This window comes from Alligator sinensis, unplaced genomic scaffold (genome assembly GCF_000455745.1).
Source record: "Alligator sinensis unplaced genomic scaffold, ASM45574v1 scaffold907_1, whole genome shotgun sequence".
Taxonomy (NCBI): domain Eukaryota; kingdom Metazoa; phylum Chordata; order Crocodylia; family Alligatoridae; genus Alligator; species Alligator sinensis.
Genome location: NW_005841925.1, coordinates 1,923,686 through 1,943,665, shown reverse-complemented (window position 1 = coordinate 1,943,665; position 19,980 = coordinate 1,923,686). Strand labels below are relative to the sequence as shown.

At 48.0% G+C, this 19,980-nt stretch overlaps 2 long non-coding RNA genes across 6 annotated transcripts; one reads left to right on the top strand and one right to left on the bottom strand.

The window, feature by feature from the left end:
- Positions 1–1,528: 1,528 nt before the first annotated feature.
- LOC112549526 lies at positions 1,529–15,252 on the bottom strand. 3 transcript variants are annotated; one of them, XR_003092973.1, is made up of 5 exons: positions 15,115–15,252; positions 13,500–13,584; positions 7,818–8,012; positions 2,655–2,884; positions 1,529–1,721 (listed from the first exon to the last, which is right to left on the bottom strand). It is a non-coding gene; the product is annotated as an uncharacterized LOC112549526 (long non-coding RNA). The 3 variants fall into 3 exon arrangements; XR_003092972.1 differs by lacking the exon at positions 2,655–2,884; XR_003092974.1 differs by lacking the exons at positions 2,655–2,884; positions 13,500–13,584 and having other exon boundaries at positions 15,115–15,244.
- LOC102379414 lies at positions 3,831–13,465 on the top strand. 3 transcript variants are annotated; one of them, XR_323289.2, is made up of 3 exons: positions 3,831–3,892; positions 9,359–9,470; positions 12,766–13,465. It is a non-coding gene; the product is annotated as an uncharacterized LOC102379414 (long non-coding RNA). The 3 variants fall into 3 exon arrangements; XR_001357666.2 differs by having other exon boundaries at positions 12,462–13,465; XR_001357667.1 differs by lacking the exon at positions 12,766–13,465 and adding an exon at positions 9,829–9,857.
- Positions 15,253–19,980: the final 4,728 nt, after the last annotated feature.

The following is a 19,980-nucleotide window of genomic DNA, read 5'->3' as shown; positions in this document are numbered from 1 at the left end:
CTCTTAGGAACTGAAATGTTCTGCTTCCCATATTTCCTCCTTCTTATGTATTTTTCTTTAACCACCAGAGTGATACTGACAAAGCACTACATTCTGTTCCAAATGCCCGTAGCTGGAACTGGTGCTGCATTCTCTCTCACCCCATTAATCCTGGTGCCAGTGCCTAAAATAAATGCTACATTGACCTTTTGTGAATGCATATGGACTCAGATGGGTCTCAAGGACTTTCTAGAGGCCTCCAGCTCAGTCCTGTCTTTGGTATCATCAGCATTTCTATAGCAACCAAGTGTGATGTCAAACAAAGGACTGTATTTTTGGTGATAACAGCAGGAACCAATGAACTCTTCATGAGCAAAGATCCAATTTTCATGCAAATTTGTTGTGTAATGTCTGCAGCGACTGCTGTTTATTACTCTGATCATAATTATCTCACTGTTACCTTGCTGTCCCCCATCTGTCATACCCACCTGTTGTCTCGTTTTGTAGTTAGACAAAGCTATAAAATCTTTGGAAAAGGGGTTATCTTGTTGACGTGGATATGATGCAAGTACCCCATTCTAATATTATAAAAGCCTTAGTTTGTCTGCGCGTAAGGCTTTATTTGCACTCTGATTGGCTGACTGAAACAACTAATCAGAGTGCTTCAAAAGTGTTCGGACAGGAGATGGTGGGGACACGGGGCAGAGCAGGGGCGGGCCCGCTCCCTGCAGGCAGCAGCGATGGAGCAGGGGGAGCGGGCCCATTCCTCCCTGGCTGGATGAGAAGCAGGGCAGGGCCAGATATGGGGGGATGTGGAGGGATGTGGAGCTGCCAGGGCCTGACAAAAGCTGGCAGGGAGGGGGAGGAGGAAGGGGATTGGCGGGGGACATGGTGGCAGCATCCTGCTGTCGCCACTGCACCCCAACAGCAGCACTGAAGGGAGGGAGTGGGTTCGGCCCTGAACTGGCAGGGGTGAAAGTGGGGGGAGCGGACCCATTCATCCCCTCCCCTCCCCAGATGAGAAGTGGGGGTGGGGCTGGATGTGGGACTCTGTCCCTGCCTGCCAGGATGGCAGGGAGCACGCTGCTGCCGCTCCGCCACTGCCAGGCCCAGACAAAAGCCAGCAGGAAGGAGGAAGGGGGGTACAGTGACTTCACCCCACTGCGGGGCCCTGCCAACAGCTGGGATGGAAGGAGGGAAGTGGGAAGTGGAGGCAGGTGGATGCGGGCCTGGAGGACCTGGAGCGCTGGGTTGGGGGGAGCGGCACTGGAACCAAAGTGGGGATGGGGTGGGAATGGCCCCGAATCTGAAGGTGGGGAGGGGGGAAATGGGTCTGGACTTGGGAGAGGGGGCAGGGGAGCAGGGCCAGACCCGATAAGGGATGGGAAGGCGGGGACATGGGCCTCTGTCCCGACCCCCCCACTTCATTCTTGATGGGCAGTTGGCTAGTTTAGCATAAAGGGGCCTCTATGCGCTAGTGTAACACAAATAAATTAGTACTAGGAAAGGAATGAAAAGACCAGTTGCACACATTATTCAAGCAGAATTTTTCCTAAACCAAAATGGTTTTAATTAGTTTACTAGTTGCATCAGCAACTCATATGATAAGATTTAACAAATTTGTGCATAGCATACAGCACCTGGATGATTGCATCTTGTATGAATCTTTATTCAAGACTATGGACCAAATTCTGCTTTCACTTACACTCCTTGCAGCTCTATTGGTGTGAGTCTCCTGTAGCCTGGAAACAGAAAAGATGAGTAAAAAATTTCAGTCCCCTAAAACCAACCCATCTTCATTTGTAATACTGCATATCTAGTGGAGCAAAACAATACATCAGGAAAAACAGCAGTTAGATATAAAGCATATGATTTAGCTTCATAGCAGTAGGGAGAAAGCATACAATTTTTATCATACTTCTGATCTAGACAAAAGGTCTCCCCCCTTCTCTGTGTGGTAAAATTATAATGCAGCAAAGAGAACATTTATCTAGGTGGGGCTTTCTGCATTTAAAAGTAAATTGATTTGGAAAGTTAGTTGCTACCTGTATACTGCTTGCTGGTTGGGAGAGTTGCTGGACAAAAAGTAGAACATGCTATAGGCCAGAGAAACTGAGACTGGCACAACTGGGATGAGCAGGAATAGGATTGGAGCTGGAGGAAAGAAGCAGGGAAACTAGGTGAACTGAAATGCATCCAATCCATATATGACTTTTACAATGGGGGTAACTGCAGGGCATCTTGGAGGTTTGTTGGGAGAGAGAGCAATAAGAGATGTTGAAGGACAAAGCTGAATGGGGAGAAAGTTCTACAATCTACATCAAACGTCCATTAAGTTAAACAGAAGAAAAAGTGACTCTTTTCTGTGCATGTAGAAATCCCTCCCTCCCCCCTCGCCCCCATCCCCCGCCCCAGTGGGTTCTCCAGCTTCGAGTTCTCTTTAATGCTACAATAGTAATAATGAAAAACAAAAAACCCACAAAAAACCAACAACAGCAAAAACTCTCAAACAGACGAAACACACAGCTCCCACACAATAAAAATCATGTACATACCTCTTTGTATTTATTTAATGGGAGCTATAAGGCCACAACTTACACTGGTCTATAATTTAACCTGCACACTCACTGGCTCTAAGATTTTATGGGTAAAAGCAATATGTGAACCAAACCTACTGCAGAACCACACAAGAAGGATACAGCACTGGCAGAAGGAGGCTCTCAATGATTGTGCCATAGTGAACACACAAAGAAAACCACTTCATGCTGTTAGACTTCAGGGAGGAGAGGGAGGGTGCTCTGTTCACTGCAGTACATAGACTGAGACTGACTTGCATGCTGTCTTTTCAGCATGGCAGGTGATCTTATCCAGTATGATTCATCTTACATGGTATGATGATCACTGCCTGGACAAATGAAGAAACACAGAGATATTTTAAAAGGGCTTTTCCAAGGTATTTTTCATCCTTTTATGATTTGGAGGATAATGATGCAACAGCCCCAGAGACATTAATAAGAGGACTGGAAACTTTTCCATCTCTTGTTTCAAGATATTGACCACATATATATATAATAAGAACACAAAACCCAGGTATGCTGGTTTCTAGGACTGGCTGGGTACTACTGACAGTTTATACAGGCATTTTTTCAAGCCTCCTCACAGACCTTCTGAAGGGCACCCATTCACAGAAGGTACAGTGGACCAGAGAATACACCCAACTGTTTCAAAGGCTGAAGGCTTGCCTATGCCAGGAACCAGTCCTGTATAACGTGAACTTTTCAAAAGAGTTTATATTCTAGACAGATGCTTCTGGTGTGGGGCTGGCAGCAGTGTTGTCTGAAACAGTGAATGAAGAGGAGCACCCCATCCTCTAGCTGAACTAGAAGCTACTCCCAAGGGAGAAGAATTACTCTGTTATTGAAAATCAGCACTGGCAGTAAAATGGGTGGTGGATATTATCTGTGTGGCAGGTTCATCACCTTGATCACAGACCAGATGCCCCTCCACTGATTATACACCATGAAGGAGACAAATCCCCAAATTATGAGGTGGTACCTGGTCCTGCAACCCTTCTCCTTCCAAATCCATCATAGGACCAGAAAGACCCACACAACGCAGGTCTTTTTTCCTCCACAGGAGCAAGAGAACGTATCCAGGGAGGGAAGTAGCCTGAAAGGGGTCTTGAGGGGGAGGGTGTGTGATGGCATGGACTGGCTTGCCCTGTTGAGGAAGGGGTTAAAAAGAATTCCTGGGCTGTGCTGGCCCCATCCCGGTATGCTTGCAGCCAATGCCAGGTCTGCAGGAGTGGTATAAAAGAGGGAAATCAGGCTCAGAGAAGGGAGGATTTCCAGTGCTGATGTAGCCTAGCTCTTGGCTGGATGTCCTCTAAGGCTCAACCTGTGCAAATTCCCAGGTCAGTGTGTGTGCTTGTGCAGACTGTAGCCTGGGGACCAGGGAGCTGCCCTAGTGCCCCATTAAAATGTTCATGGATATATCAGATATCTAAGGTCATTGCAAGTAGTACAGAAAACTTTAAGCACAGTACCATCATGTTCCACCCTGGGAGACATTTTTTGTTAGCAGTCTGCAAAATGTCAGTGTTGCAGTTGCTAATAATGCACCATCAGATACAGGATACTGAAACTTGCTGCTTCTTTGTCATGTCTTATCAGACTGTTGCATGGACACTATCTTGCTCTTGTAGAGCTTTTCTTGACAGTAGCCAGACTGTTGACAATGATGGGTGCTTTAGTATTAAAAACCCCACAAAAAAATTAAAAAACCCTACTGATAAATGTGTTTTTACTAAAAAAAAATCTACTTAAGAGAGAATGAAGATAAAAGAGCAGGGATCTGAACTTCTTAAGTGTCCCTCATCCTTGCTATGAAATGTATGATCTGTTTTTGTTTAATGATAATATGTACAGTCTTACAGTTCAAGAGCTCATAAACAAATCCCTTCTGAACTCCCGATGAGCATTTTAAACACTTAACACACAAACAAGCCCACATGAACCCATTTCCGGTAGGATGCAGAACCAACATATATGACCAGAACATGGGGCTTAGTTACTTTCAGGTGGACCAGATGCAAAGAATTACAAGGCTTACCTGAGCACTTTAATACAAAGGGAAAGCTCTCTGTAACCTGAGACATTGCACCCAATGTACTTGATAATATCATCTTATCTATCCTTCCTAGCTAGAGCAAACTGCCTCATACTTTCTGCTGAGTAACTACAGACTCTTATAGCAAGGACTTAAGAGATCAAAGAATCTGATTGGCACTATTTATGTGAAAAACAAATCATCTGTTTCCCTTCAGTTACTAATGAAAGTCAATTTCCATTGCCAAGCTCCTGAAAGGAGGCCAGGAGCTTAAAGAGTCTGGAGACTGAAATACTTCCTACACTCTAGACTTCCAAGCAGTTAGGCAACTGGGACGTGTTTTGGGAATGTATGGGGAGGGAAACCAGCAATAAAAACTGTATTAGTCCTGCACCTGTGGTGAGAAGGGTGAGAAATGGCATAGAAGCACAAGGGGAGCACAAAATATCTTTAAACCCTAAACTCAAGGGTGGGCAATTATTTCAGGCGGAGGGCCATTTACCCAGTTTTGGCAAGCTGTTGACGGCTGCATGGGTAGTCCCCCCCCTTGACAGGTGCCCCTCCCCCTGGCCACTATCTTGGGACCAATGTTCCAGGGCCAGCACCGGTGGGGCCCAGAGTGGGGCGCAGGCTGGCAGGGGTCTGTGGAGCTGGGCTGGGCTGGGCTGCAACAGCAGGGAGAGCGGGGAGCTGGCCTGGTTCCATAGAGCCTCTGCTAGCTGGGACCACAGGGCACTGGCCCTGGGACATGGGTGCGGGCCCTGCTCCCACACCCGCTCACTCCCAGTGCTCCCCCAGCCCCGTGGTACAGGCACAGGGCAGCACGCAGCCCCAAACCCCTGCTCGCCAGCAGGGGAGGAGCTGGTGCTGATCGTAGGGGAAAAAGCAGCCCCTTGCCCACCCTGTGGCTGGTGCTCCCTGCTGCAGCCATCCCCCGGCTGCAGCCACTCACAGCCCGTTCAGGGCTGTTCTGAGCAGGCACAGGCAGCCCCAGGTGGGCTGCAAGCGGCTGCAACGTGGGCTGCCAGCCAAAGGGTGGGCGAGGGGCCGCTTTTCCCCACACCCAACACCAGCTTGTAACCCACCCCTGCTGCCAGCCTGAGCCCTGTGCCAGCTCTGGGCTTGCCCATCAGGGCTGTGCCACGACAGCAGCAGCTGCAGCCCCCGCACTTGGTGTACCGGGCAGTGTTTCCTGCTGCCACCTGCCCAGAGCTCGTGCCGTGGTAAGCTGTGGTGAGGCTGCCACCGCTGCCTCTGGGCTGCCTAGTGCATGAGCTCCAGGTGGGCAGCAGCAGCCAGCACTGCCCAGCATGGCAACTGGGGCGGCCGCTGCTGCTGCCATTGCAGCGCAGCCCTGATGGGCAAGCCCAGAGCCACACGGGGCCCAGGCTGGCAGTGGGGGCAGGTTACAAGCTGGTGTTGAATGTGGGGGAAAAGTGGCCCCTTGCCTGCCCCGTGGCCAGCACCCCACACTGCAGCCACTCGCAGCCTGCATGGGGTGGCCTATGCCTGCTCAGGACAGCCCTGCATGGGCTGTGAACAGCAGCAGCAAGGAGCCAGCCATGGGGCGGGGGAGGGGCCGCTTTTTCCCCCACACTCAGCACCAACTTGACCCCTGGCCCCCCCCCCCTTACCTGAGCTTCCCACACTGGGGCAGCCACATGGTCCCAGGCCAAAAGCCCCAGCTGCGGGGGTGGTGCTGGGTGGACCCTGCTCTTGCAGGAGCCTGTTGGGGCTTCCTCTGGGTCCTGCTGCCCCTGGCTCCTGTCATCTTTGACAGGAACCAAGGACAGATACGTTTTAATTTTCTAAATATTTTTAGGGGCCACGTGGGCCGGATAGAATGGCCTTGCAGGCCAGATCTAGCCTGTGGGCCATATTTTGCCCACCTCTGCCTTAACTCTTACCTTCAGTTATGCTTCCAATTAGGGTCTGAGGTACATTGGTAGGACAATGATGCTGCCTAATATATATCTGTTCTATTAATCCCAGAACACACTAGTCTCTAGAACTTTCAGTTGAAATGAGCATTAAAGTCACTTAAAATGATTAACAGAAATATAGTGGCCAGTAATGTTTCTGAGCCAGGGCATCCATTGAGAGAGAGGTTGCTTTGGCCTACACATTGTGGAACAAAACTTGGAGCCAGCACCATGGTCTAATTCCTGGTAGTGTCAGAGTCAGACTAAAAACTCTGCTTCAGTTTCTGGATGGCAGAGTTTAAATATCTTGGACCTGGATTTTATAGCTGTTGGGAACGTGTAGCCCTACTGACCTAAGCATCTTCAACTAAAGTCAACAGACGCTGCAGGAAGGTCAAGTCTAAGATCATGTCCCCCTCAAAAAGTTACAGGTCACTTTTAAAAGTTAGGGCCTGCATCACTGCCTGTATTTTCCCATTTGTAAAATGGAGATAATATTTACCTGTCCCACCAAGGACACTTATTTGCTTTGAGATCCTCAGGCAAAAGATACTAGAGATTTGCAGAACTTTCATTCTCCCTAAAGAAGCTGGGACTCAATAAATGCCCTCCTGGAAAATGAAGTGGTTAATTAACCTGAACTACCTTCATAAAGGCATACTACCAAAATGTTGGTGCATGGACATAGCTGTTGACCTGCCTCACTGGCAAGGCTGACCAAATGAAATAGCCCTTCTCTAGATCAAAGGAAGTTAATTCAGACCAGAAATTTATGCTTGCTCCTTTGAAACATTAGAAATGTTAGAGCCTGTGAGGGGAGTCAGCCCATGTCACCATATCCAAGACACACCCTTGTCTACTTTGTTTGGTAATAGCTAGGTCACCTACTCAGACAATCAACTTCGTCAGGGATGGCATCCTGCCAGTTACCACGGAAGACTTCAAAACTCTAAGTCTTGCCTTCAAGAAACTGCCAATAAATCCCAATGGTCTTCCCAACAAACAGTCTCAAATCTTCTTCGTGGGCAAAACTATCAAGAAGATGAGAGCAAATCAACTTCAAGGGAACTTAATTTCCACTATTCTCGGTAGAAGGGACTCAGATGTAACAGCATTATGGAAAAAGCAGTAGTAATTGATCTGTTCATAGCTATAAGGTTTGTAGGGTTTTTCTGATTATAGCTATACTCCTTTTAGATCTATCAGCCATTTACAGAACAATCAGCCATTAGCAGTTCTGTAACAACTCCATTTCCTTTTAAGTTTAACACTTTGAACATGGCATTGACAGCTTCAGATATCCCTTACCAACTAAACATGTGTGGAAACCCCAGAGGCCATGCAGAACTTGCTTCTCCTGTTCTTTTAGGTTGCACCCAGAAGTCCTGTGACTGCTTTGCAGCGTAATTTTCTGTAGATTGAAGTTTGCTATGCAACAGTGTTCACAATTGGCCCAGAGGTAGACTTGCCTTCAGAGCCTTCATTCATGATTTGGCTCAAACACTGTGCAAACAAAAGAAAAAAATTACTCTACTGATTCGTAACCCTGTCTGTAAGTCTCTGAGATTCTAAATGACTGGTCTCTAATTGATTCTTTAGGGTAAGAACAAAGCCTTGTATTTATGCATTGCTATTAGTATACAGTAATGGTTTGTTATGGGACCTCCTTGTTTATTAGGAAGGGATACTTGTGTCATGGGTCACTGGAAATTTAATTTTCCCTTGATTTTATAGCAGCAGCTCAGATTTAATTTAGGTCTTTGTTAACCAGGTCTTATTCAAGCAAAGAAAAAATAATCCCTTCCCTATATAGCCAGGGCCGTGGTGTGGGGCGGGATTGGTGCAACTGCCCTGGGCCCCCCACTCTGGGGGGCCCCACAGAGCCAGGCAGAGAGGCCGTGGCTGGAGTTTAGCCCACCGGCCTGCCCGGCGGGTTGGGTGGCTATTTGCTTGTTCTGGCTGGAAGTTCCAGCTGCCACCCGTCCCACTGCGTCCGGTATGCCGGGGCTCTCACACCCTAGCGTAAGTGTGCTGTGGGTTGGGGAGGGGTCCCTGCACAGGGTAGGGGCTCTTTGCCCTGGGCCCTGCGCCCTGCCAGGATCATCTCTGCATACAGCTGTAAATTTTTTTTTTATCAGTTAGCAAAGCTCACACATTGACTTATTTATACTTAATGGGCACATCTACACAAGATGTTTACTGCAGAGCTGCCTAATTAGCTCTGCAGGAAAGTCTCCACATCTACATGTGTGGCCCTATTAGGCTGCAGTAAACTAAGTAACTCTGCCATAGGTTAGTACTTGTAAATACAAATACTATCTTGCAGTGGTGTTCTTTACTGTGCAGCAATGCACATGTAAATGCTGATGGGGCTGGATGGGGCTTAAGTGCTTCAGTGCAGGGCCTGCCTGCCAGCTAGCCCTACACTGGAACACACTCATGTTCCAGCCAGCCCCTCCGCAGCGTATTGAGCTGGGTCGGAGCGGCCCTAGGTTAGCAGGCTGACCACCCCAAACCCTTGCTAGCCAGGGCTGCTCCAACCCAGCTCAATGTGCTGCAGTCCTGGGTGCATATGTAAACATGGTGCCCAGGAACAATAAACTATGGTGTGATATGTGCCAGAGTTTATTGCTTCACTTTAATATCCTGTGTAGATGCACCCAATATGTACTAAATGAGGATTCAAAGCAAATGCTTAAAACTGAATCCTACCCTCCCTCTGAAATCTGGAGAGAGATAGGAAATAACAAAAATCAGCATAAAGAACCAAGCCCACCTGAGAGACTGTACTATGCCCCTTGAACAAGACAAAGAGAAAAACAGGTATTAACTCCCTCGCTCCTTTCCAGCTGGTAATCTCTGAGAGCAGTGGTCCCCAACTTTCACCAACCTAGGGGAAACAATACCAAGAAAGTATGGAATGCAATCCAGGCAAGGTCACGCTTTGCTTTCAACGTCAATGTGAGTAAATGTGCATCTATGGAAAGCAACATTTCCTTTTGCTATAAACAGCAGGTCTCATGGGGAGCTTGTTGGCTGCAAGCCTAGGTTGGGGAGCACACTCCTAGAAACTGGCCATTTAAGAGATGCAGGTGTTTACCTCTGCCAAATTTAAAGGGCCCTTGCCATAAAGGCATACTGGGAAAAAGACTTCTACCAAGCTTTCCTTCTGATAGTCTACAGGAAACTACCAAAAAAAAGAATTAGATTGTTCAGGTATTTTTGAGGCTTGCTATAACATATAGCATTGTATTTGTTTGTTTGTTTTAAAAGTTTGGGTTAAAGGTTAGAGTTGACTTACTTTCTGCATATTTTTCAGAGCGGGACAGGTGGATGTGGAACGGCGGGGTAAGGTAGATGGGTGATGCAGGGCTGGACACAGAGTAGTGGGGGGTGTAGTGCAGGGCCAGATGCGGAGCAGCAGGGAGGTGGCGCGGGGCCAAATGCAGAGCAGCGGGACAGGGGGTGGTGCAGGGCCGGACGTGGAGTTGGGGTGTGGCACGCAGCCGGATGCGGAGCGGCAGCAGCATGGGTTGGTGGGTGGCAGCGGCCCCCCACTGTCCCGTGCTGGGGGGGGCACGGGGCTGAGGCGAGGGAGTAGGAGGGGCGCGTGACCAGATATGAAGTGGGGGGGAGGTGGCACGCGGCCGAGCACAGAGTGGTGGCAGCACAGGGCAGAGGGTGGTGGCGGTAGCTGCCGTGTGCAAGGTTCCCTCCTCCCCCCTGCTCTCCTGGGAGGTGGAAGCAGCCCGGGGTGGTGGGTGGTGGTGCTCCATCCCTGCCCCCATCATTCTTGATGGTCAATTTGTTAGTTATCTAGAACAGGGGCTGTCAAGCGGGGGTACTTGAGAAGGCCCTAGGGGTTACACGTGGGTGGGTGGCGATGGAGCGCCGCCTTGCAGCATCCCACACTGCTGCACAGGCTCTGTCTACCTGGCCGTATGCGGGGGGCGGGGGAAGCTCATATGCGGCGGCTGCCGCCATTCTGCATGCAACCACATGCCACCCCTCCCTCTCCTCCCACTCGGCATCTGGCCATACGTCATCTGCCCCCCCCACCCAGCTCAGCAGCCGGGGGTATACTGCTCTGTGTCTGGCTGCTCTGTGTCCAGAGTACAATGATCCAAAAAGGTTGAAAACCCCTGATCTAGAACAGGGATATCTATGCTCAAAGCAAGGCCGGACCCTTTCCAAGGTCATGGGTCCTCCTTGTGCTAATACTAGCTTAGCTGAACTGGTGGTAACACTGATAGGAATGGTTTAAAATTCCCTAGTATAGTCAGCATTTTATATCTTAAGATGTCTTGTGAGTAGAGTAAGCATGTGAATAAGAGTAAAGAAGTGCAGTAAGCACATCTCCCCTTTCTTGCTCTTGGCATTGCACCTAAATTTGCTAAGTCCAGCTTTCCTGACCTGCTGCACCAAAATCCCTGGTCCTAGTAACCCCAAGGAAACAGTACCTGCCAAGGCCCTACAGAAAACAGCTCTTATCTGGTTGGGTGATCTGAGAAGCACTCCCTTACTCTACTAACATTAAACCATAGCAAAAGGCTCTCCTGCTTATCACTCTAGACCTTTTTAAAATAACTTGTATTATGCCCTTTTTCACTGAAGGGTTCTAACATACTTTGCAAATGCTGACAGAGCTAACTGGGGCACAGCTCTGGATTGTCAAACTTGCAGGAGGCTGAAGGTATTAAACCTGTAGGTGCATGCCGAATGCCCTTAGATGTGCTGGGTAGGTGACATTCAAAGTCAGAGGAGTCTCTTTTCTAACATGCTAAGAGTATAAATGGCCATAAGACCATCTAGGGAAAACTGTGAGGCAGGAATACAACATCATCCATTACTCTTGTGAAACAATTCCCTCCGAAAACCTGGATTGTGTGTAACCTCATTCCCTTATGCTCCTTCTCACTGTGCTAACTGCCCCTCCCCAGCAGAAACTAATGGTTCACTGAGGAAAGACCTGCTAGAGCTGAAGGGTGGCATCAGGCTCTTGAGGTGAAGGTGCCCTTGGTATTCTGGCTGCTTCTCACACTGTGCCTCTTGGGCCTTGTAAAAATACTTCATGAAGTGATGCTGAGTAGGGAGGGCACAGCAGAATGGCTTTAGGGGGAATTAGTGCTCCTGCATCTAAGGGTGGGTTGTTGGAGGATGATGCATCTTCTCTGTTGTTCGTAAGCCATGATGAACTTTCATATTGGTCAGTGGGCATGTCTAAACATGTGCTTTAATCCGCAGTAGACTATTTTACTGCACATTAAAGCATCACGTAAAAACATGCAAATGTGCTACTGCACATTAGTGCAGCATAATGTGCATCAACTTAGTACCTCACATTAGAGGGCGCTCTACACAAGCATGGAGGCTGCTCCGACACACTGGAATTCTAGCATCGGAGCAGACCTGATTAACTGAGTCTGCTGGAGCATAACAATTACCGCAGTCCAGCAGCCTCCTGCATCTCATGTATCAGCATCCCCATGCTTAAAAATGGTGAAGGGGGCACTTGAACTAAAGTTCACAGAACGAGCTTTAGTTTAAGTGCTCTCACCACCATTTTGAAGTGTGGGGACGCTGATACACAAGATGCAGTGGCACTTTAATTAAAGTGCTGCCCCTCCCCACACCCCCAGAGCATATGTAAAAGTGCACAGAGGTACTAAATTTAATGCACGTTAGAAAAGGCACATTAATGCATGTGTAGATGTGCCCAGTCTCTCTGATAGGTAGGAAAGGCATCTTTTATAAGGTGCCTTCAGGAAGCATTTCTGGATCTGTGGTGGGGCGAGGAAAAACCTAGGGAGACTTGGTTGAGAACCTTGATATATGGTCTAAGGAGGCTAGGAGATTTGCTTCAGGTTTACAGGTAGTTAATTTATTTTGTATAAGGATGAAGCAAAGAGCCTTTAACCGTGTTTGGAACATGCTTCCCACATCCGTTTACAGCTTCCAAATAATAAGAAGACTCAGAGGAGCACAGCTTGTCCTTTTACTGAGACTAGTTTCCAGATGTCAAAATGTTTCAACAAACTATAACACATGATGGGGACAGCACATCCAGTGCTACAGTGATGGAGCTGAGAAGGTCATATATACTTAGACTGCCAGAGGAACATATTCCCAAAGATCAGGGTTAATAGCTCTCAGAAGCTCTTGACCCCAGGACAAATTGTTTGTATATATTCTGAAAAGAGATTTCCCTTGCCCTCTTCCTGTTTTCTAATGTTATTTACCTCTTAATTTACAAAAGCCACAGCCTAGTTTTATAATTGTGATGGTGTGAAAAACAAGAAGAGGAGGAAATATGAACAAGACATAGTATGATGGTAAGAAAGAAGGAAGCCAATGAAAATCATTGTGACAGGGCTTGTGACCACAGGAGCGGATGTGATGCCTGTAACAGGGTCCTGACTGAAACCCTGTTACCTGAGAGATTTTGGCAGCTGAAAGTGATTACTGCCCGGTGGGGGAGGAGGCGCCCCATGCCCACTGAGAGCCAATGGGACTCGGCACTGAGGGATATGAGGAGGAAGAGGTCTGAGGAAGGGGCCTTCAGGCACCACGAGAGGAAGAGGTGCCACTAAGGACTCTCGCTAAGGAGGATCCAGAGGGAGGATTCCAGGCGCAAGGGTCAATGTGGGCCAAGTGACGACAGAACCCAGGACCTGTAGCCCATCCGTGCCACATACCTGGAGCTCGAAGCAGCGGCGGTGAGTCAGAGCAGAACAGAGCCGCAGCACAGGGAAAAGTCGTGGCTTCATGCTGAGACACAGAGAAGCAATGCGGGAGTCAAAGGGGGGTGGAGGCCACCCGCCCAGCCCCTGAAGAAGCCAGGACCCAGCACCCGAACTTGAAGAAAAAGGGGAGTTGGGATAGAAGGTGGATAAACGCCCAGATCCGCACCCTGGCATGGAGCGTGAGAGGAGAAATCAGGCGTCGCCCGTAATTAGCGGCGGGGAAACTGAGACGTTCCTCTACACTTACTGTTCCAATTAAGTTGGCGGAGATCCTCTTTGGAGCTCAGGGGTGATCCCAGAGATGACGCTGATAAACTGCTGCCCCTTCTGGGCTGTCGTGTAAGAGACAGAGCAATAAAGCACCTAGATTGTAGTTCAACCAAGCGTGGTCCTTTCGTGGGTACTAACTAGGGTAACATCTCTTCCCTCCCTATTTCTTTAATTAGATCAAAGTTGTGGCAGTAGAGAACCAAGGGATTTAGGTGGTGTGAACACGCTAACAATGCCCTCTACTGGTTCTGCAGCTCCTGCCTAGCTCAGACTCTAATGCAGAGGTGGGCAAAATGTGGCCTGCAGGCCGGATGTGGCCCACCAGGCCATTCTAGCCAGTCCATGGGGCCCCTAAAAATTTTAGAAAATTAATATTTATCTGCCCCTGGCTGCCTGTCATGTGGCCCTCAATGGCTTGCCAAAACTCAGTAAGCAGCCCTCGGCCCAAAATAATTGCCCGCCCCTGCTCTAATGTCACTCTCTCTAGATTGCTCTCCTGCCATGACTTGCTCTTAATATTAAAGGTTGATTAAGAGAGGCTGCCAACAGGCTTAAAGAGTGAGCCCTATTCCTAATAACTTCCTACTGGTCTCAATCCAGCCCTCAGGCCTGATAGGCCCCTCTCGGCCTGGCTAGGCCCCTGTAGATCACCTTAAGGGCAAATTGCATGGTTCCTTTTCCTCCCCTACACCATGCCCCAAGCCTCGCAGATGTTATTGTATTGTTGTTCACTTGTTGGGCTTTGGCCTCCTCAGTCACCACCCTTTTCCTCAGCCGCACCTTCTACTGTGTCAGACCTGGGTTTGAGGCATTAGCTCTAGTTTGTCCCTTTCAGTCCCCGGGCCCCTGTCCCCTGTCTGCTAGGCTCCTGGCCTGTGTGTGGCTGCACCCTTCTCTGGTGCTAGGCCCCTGGCCCCTGTCTGGCCCAAATATAGCACCGTGCCCACTCTGGGCTCAACAGTCACTTATGACTATGTCCTTCTTGGGCACTGGGCTCCTGGCCCCTGAGTGGCTGCATCCTGCTCAGGTGCCAGGCCCCTGCATGGCTCTGCAGCCTTGCATGCTGCCCCTCTCTGGGCTCAACAGTAGCTCAAGCCTTGAGCCTGCCACTGGAAGGGCTCAAGGCAATTATGTGCCCTTCAGGCACTATTGGGACCTCCGTAAGCTTCCCCTTACAGTCCCAACCCAAACTACTGATATAAACAGTAACATGAACCATAAGCCCCCAGGCTATAGCAGAAGCACAAATAACAGCAGAAGCAGCACTCTGACCCTTTTAAGAGGGCAAACTTTTCTCATTTTCCAGCAGGCATATGTTCCAGCCCAGGGCTATACTCTAGCTATACACTCAGCCCCCTTGGGCTCTCAGACCTTGTGGGCCCACACACAGCCCCTCCTCTGGGCTCTCAGACCCTCTAGTTCCATATGCAGCCCCTCTTCCAGGTTCTCAGACCCTATAGTCCCAGCTCAGCCCTTCCCTGGCACATGGACCCTCTGGTAGGCACCTCAGACCCTCTAGGGGTTAACAGAAAACAAAGGCCAACAAAGGCCACTTGCCTGTAACCCAGTCTTTCTCTGTCCAGGGAACTTACCTCTGTTCCTAGGGCTGCATATTTGTTTAACTAAATCCAGGTCCCTGCAGGAGCCCTGCAACCAGGACCTCCTTGTGAAGAAATCCCTCTCTGTCTGACCCTGTCTTGGGTCATTCCAGCTGTGCCCCTCTCTCTTTCACTTGTTTGCTATTTGGTTCAGGCTGGTTGACCAGGTGACCTTGCCACACAAATTCCTGAAGGGTGGGAGGAGCGCTCTCTCTTCGTCTGGGTGCATTTTGAAAAAGCCATAAGCCACATGCCTCCAGGTACTGCCTGGATGAATCCCTGTAAGTAAAGACCTAGAAACTAGATAGTAGGTTAGAAGTAAGCATAGATAATCGCGTCTTAAAAAGGATCACCATACGCAATATCTGTAAAGGCCTAACTTATTTTGGTTTGCTCAAAGTGTATTATGACTCCTTTGTTCTCCCACCCCCATCAATAAAGGCATCGGGTTACAGCATGCCTGGCTGTTTCACTGTGTAAGGGTCTGGGAAGATGTTACACAAATTGCCAATTGCTCAAATTATGAGTGAGACCTTATGAGGGAGGATAAGGCAAGATACTGCATTTATTGATTAAGCACTTAATACACACCTACCCACATACACACACACACCACATTCATGCCCCAATTCCTGTTCTGCACTGGTATAAATTACCAATCTTATTGGTGCTTGGATCAACTTAGTGGCCAGCCAAGTTGATCACAAGTGGGAGCCGGGCTCCTGCTGGTCCATCTCATCAGACGAACCAACGCTCCAAGATGACATGCAGAACAAGACCCAAAATCGATGCGTCTCACTCATCTTTTATAGCCTTATCAATTCACCCAGGCTCTGGGCTGAAAGAGGCACCCAGAAATACTGCCAGGGCTTGCAGGGTCTATGTACCCCGAACTGCACAGAGCCCGGCCAGAGATCAGTGCCTGGGTGGTGGCAGCATTACCCCAGGCTTGTGGGTGTTCTTCAGGAAGGGGGGCAGCTGGCCATAGGCTCCCCAGGGGAGACTCCCTAAGCATGGTTTTGGGCCTGACACTGTGAGGCCACCACATTCCTCACTTCATGGTTGCCAAAGAGAGACTCCCTGATGCATGCAGGCTCTGGGCTTTATAGCTCCAGGGCTAGCCTGCTTCCAGTCAGGTGAGTCTCTCATTAACTCCCCTCTGCCACCTGCAAGCAGCCTCTCAGGCTGCTTGCTCTCTTAAAGAAGCAGGTACATCCCAGTGTTCCAATCACAAACAGAATTGGGTTTTGGCTAATATTGGCATTCACACCAGAGAGGAGCTGGAGCATCTAACATGTTGATGAACCTGTAACATCAGTGTAAGAGGGAGCCAGCGGCCCTGTTACGGAGCCGCCTGAGAGAGGCATAAATTGTCAATCCGGAATGCCTAGACTGGCAAGGGAGCCAGTCCTGAAACTTGTTAATTGGCAATTGAGGGTTCCCAGACCGGCAGCAAGGTCATCTGGGAACTGTTAATTGATACTAAGAGACCTTGTATAAAAAGAACAGAGACTGACTGAAGACAACCCCTGGAAGAGGAACCAGTACAGGGGCTAACACAAGCCCGAGCGACGGAGGCATAGGCACGGAGGTGAAAGTGGAGGTTTCCTCTCATGGATGACAGGCGGAGGAGCTGTTGGAGAGTTTGTGAATGAAACTGGCACGGCAATCACTGGGACAGGTTCTCCCTGTTATTGAGAGACTGTGATGGAGGGAGATAGTCCCAGCTATTCCCAGTAATTTTGAGAGACTTTGCCTGAGCAAGGTGGGGACTAGATGTGGCTGCAAAGTTCCTGGAGACAGCAAGTTGTTGGAGAGCCCTAATCATCCCAGCTGAGGTGAAAGAAGAGAGGATCGCAGGCTGCCATATGCAGTCTTGGTATGGCAAACTGCCATTTCATCACGGGGTGGGGAGCATGGACAGTGCCATCACTCATGTTCCCTAAGTATGCAGAGGCTTCTGACTGAGCCTACTGAGGCATTGTACCAGCAGAGCTTAAACCCGCACCAGCGGTCAGAGATGGCAGCAGGATGTGGTGCAACATGTTGAACCCTTTATTAAACCAGAAGCTTTCCACCTGTGCTCTCTTTACCTTTTTCTTTTTACTCCCATCAAGTCATGGCAGGCGAGAACAAGCACAGGCCTGGGAAGTGGGTCTGAACATGCCCATTGACTGATCCAAGCAGCCCACTCACAATCAGCTTCTAAAACCTGTTCAACAAATATTTAAAAAATCTTTAAAAATCTTAAATAGCAAATAAACAAACCAGAAAGCCTAACCAGCATAGCAGTTAGGACTAGGGAGTGAAGATTCTGCTCCTGTTCCTGGCTGTGCTGCTGGTTCACCATGCCCTGAGCCATGCAACTATTCCTCTCAGTATCTTGGGTTTCTCCAAATGTAAAATAGGGAGGATAATACTTCATAATCTCATTTGGGTGGTGCAAGGCTAAACTCAACTTCATAAAGGGCTTTGGCCTTCTATAGCACCTTCTGGCCAAGAATATCAAAGTAATACTATATGGAGCCACATCTCTTCCCTTACTTCTCCACTTCCTTGCATGCCCATCCCCATAGGAATAAAAATTTATCCCAATATATCAGATATTAGTATCATAGCAGAGGTTTTGCAAGAGGAAACAAAAGTCAAGGTTATCTTTGTGTATGGCCCTAATTGGAACAGATATATGATTGCATGGATCACAAATGTCTTCTAGAGAGGTTTTAAACTTAGCTTTTGACCACAAATTACTAGGGTGCAGAATTTTCCATAGCAAAAAGGCAGCTGTATAAAAATGCCACACACCATAACTGGAAACATGGCCTTAATGAAGTCAAACAAAAACAGGACTTAATTAGATTCTCCCAGAAGGGCAAATCTCTGAAAGGTGTGAAGTATTTGCCTGTCATGTTCCAGGTGGATGGGAAGAGTAGGTGCTCTGCACCTCTGAGGATTCTGCCTATTTGATTAAGAGCTGGTTTGACTGTGTGCCTTAGGAGTGTGCCATTGTGCAAACTGCTGCTGATCTGAATGAGGCTCTGAATCACGAAATGAGCCCCGTCTAAGGTAGACCCATAGGGGACTCACTCATGCATCAAGGCTTATGACAAGGATGGAAGCATGTACAGAAGCATTCAAATGTATATTGTAAGTATTTTACATATGCTTAAAGTAAGCAAGATATTGTTCTACTGAACAACATTCTTAGGCTGAGTCTATTGCTGTGGCAGCTAAACACCCTGACAGTAGCTCAGAAACCACTGACACCCACAGTTATCTCAGAGGTCTCAACCAATTTAATATTTATGGTGAAAGTCATGAATAAAAGTGTGATAGGAAAAACAAAAAACAAAGATGGGTTCTCTGTACAAGGGGTGTATTGACTGTTGCAAATTCCCTTTTTTAAATAAGGAAGGATTTCTTAGGGTAATATCTTTTGTTGGACTAACTACACAGCCGAGGTAGACAAACTTTTGAATACAAGACATTTTTCATCAGGGATAATGCAAGGGAGGACTGAATGACACACAAGGCACCTAATCCATTTAGGGTAATATTTACACTCGCCCACGAGCCTCCTAAGCAGCTTGCAACGCACCTGTGTTTTCCCTCCACCACCTCCACTCACTTTGACTCATTGCCATGGTCATCAACATCATCAACTACATATGCAAAAATGATGAAAATATAGTTTGGTAGTTAAACAAAACTTGTGCTCCCTCTGCTGGCTGGCTGTTCAACAGTGAAGCAAAAGGTCATGTACTGTATTGAATAGTTAGCCTGGTTATTTACCAGTCATTTGTCAGCATTTGTGGGGCTTTACAACAAATATGAGATGTTAGGATTTAGAAGAAAGTTTGGACTAGATTATAACAATGAGAATGGAAGTAGAACATGTGCCATCCAAATACGCTCCCTTTACTGCCTAAACTGTCAGTAGAGTTTCCAAGATGCCATTTTCAAAGTGTGTTAATGTTTTCCCAGACATCTCCCTAGAAAAGTGAGAGAGAACTCTGTGAACTGACAAGGTTCCTCTGAAATGAACATCTTTAACAGACCCTTCTGCTATGTTAAGGAAGAAGAGGGGCTTTATTTTTAAATGCACCAGGAAGCTTACTCCTGATGAGCTTTCTTGCTCACCAACTGGTACGAGGAAAACAGCTTGTGTTTTCTTAGACGTTATCCTCATTTCACTTGCATCAGATATGGGCTGCTTGGCTACCCAACCTGGGAACCTGATATTCTGCATTCTGTGCAGTGAAGCAAGTAACCTTCACCATGATTAGTTCGTGATTGGTTCCTAACCTCCATAGCCAAACTGGGATGATAACCCTCACTGGGTCTGATATCAGTCTGAGACCTCATTTAGAAGTTCAGGTTCTTGGATATTCAGTTTGACAGAGTTTTGGTACTTTAGCCCATTAAGAACTGAGGTAGCTACTTCACTGGTTCCAAATTCACCCTATCAGTGCCTCTTGCTCATTCTGTTTGGATGTTTTAGTTACTTGCCTTCAAAGGGTATGTCTTCACTACAGTATTAATCTGGGCTCATTTCCCAGGTGAGCAATATCTTGCTCACTTTAAGCATATGTAAAATACTTACAATATACATTTGAACTAATCAGGTGTTGCCTCTAGCCACCCACCCAGCTAGTTTGCAAACAGGTCGCGTCTACATGAGATGCTTACTGTGCAGTAGCTTGTTACTAGGGGTGTGCGAAGCGGGCCCTATTCGATTCGGATTCAGCCCAAATTGGGGACAGTGATTCGATTAATTGATTTGGATCACTGTCCCTGATTTGATTCGGCTGAATCTGAAGATTTGATGCTGATTCAGAGAGTCAGTGATTTGGACATAGA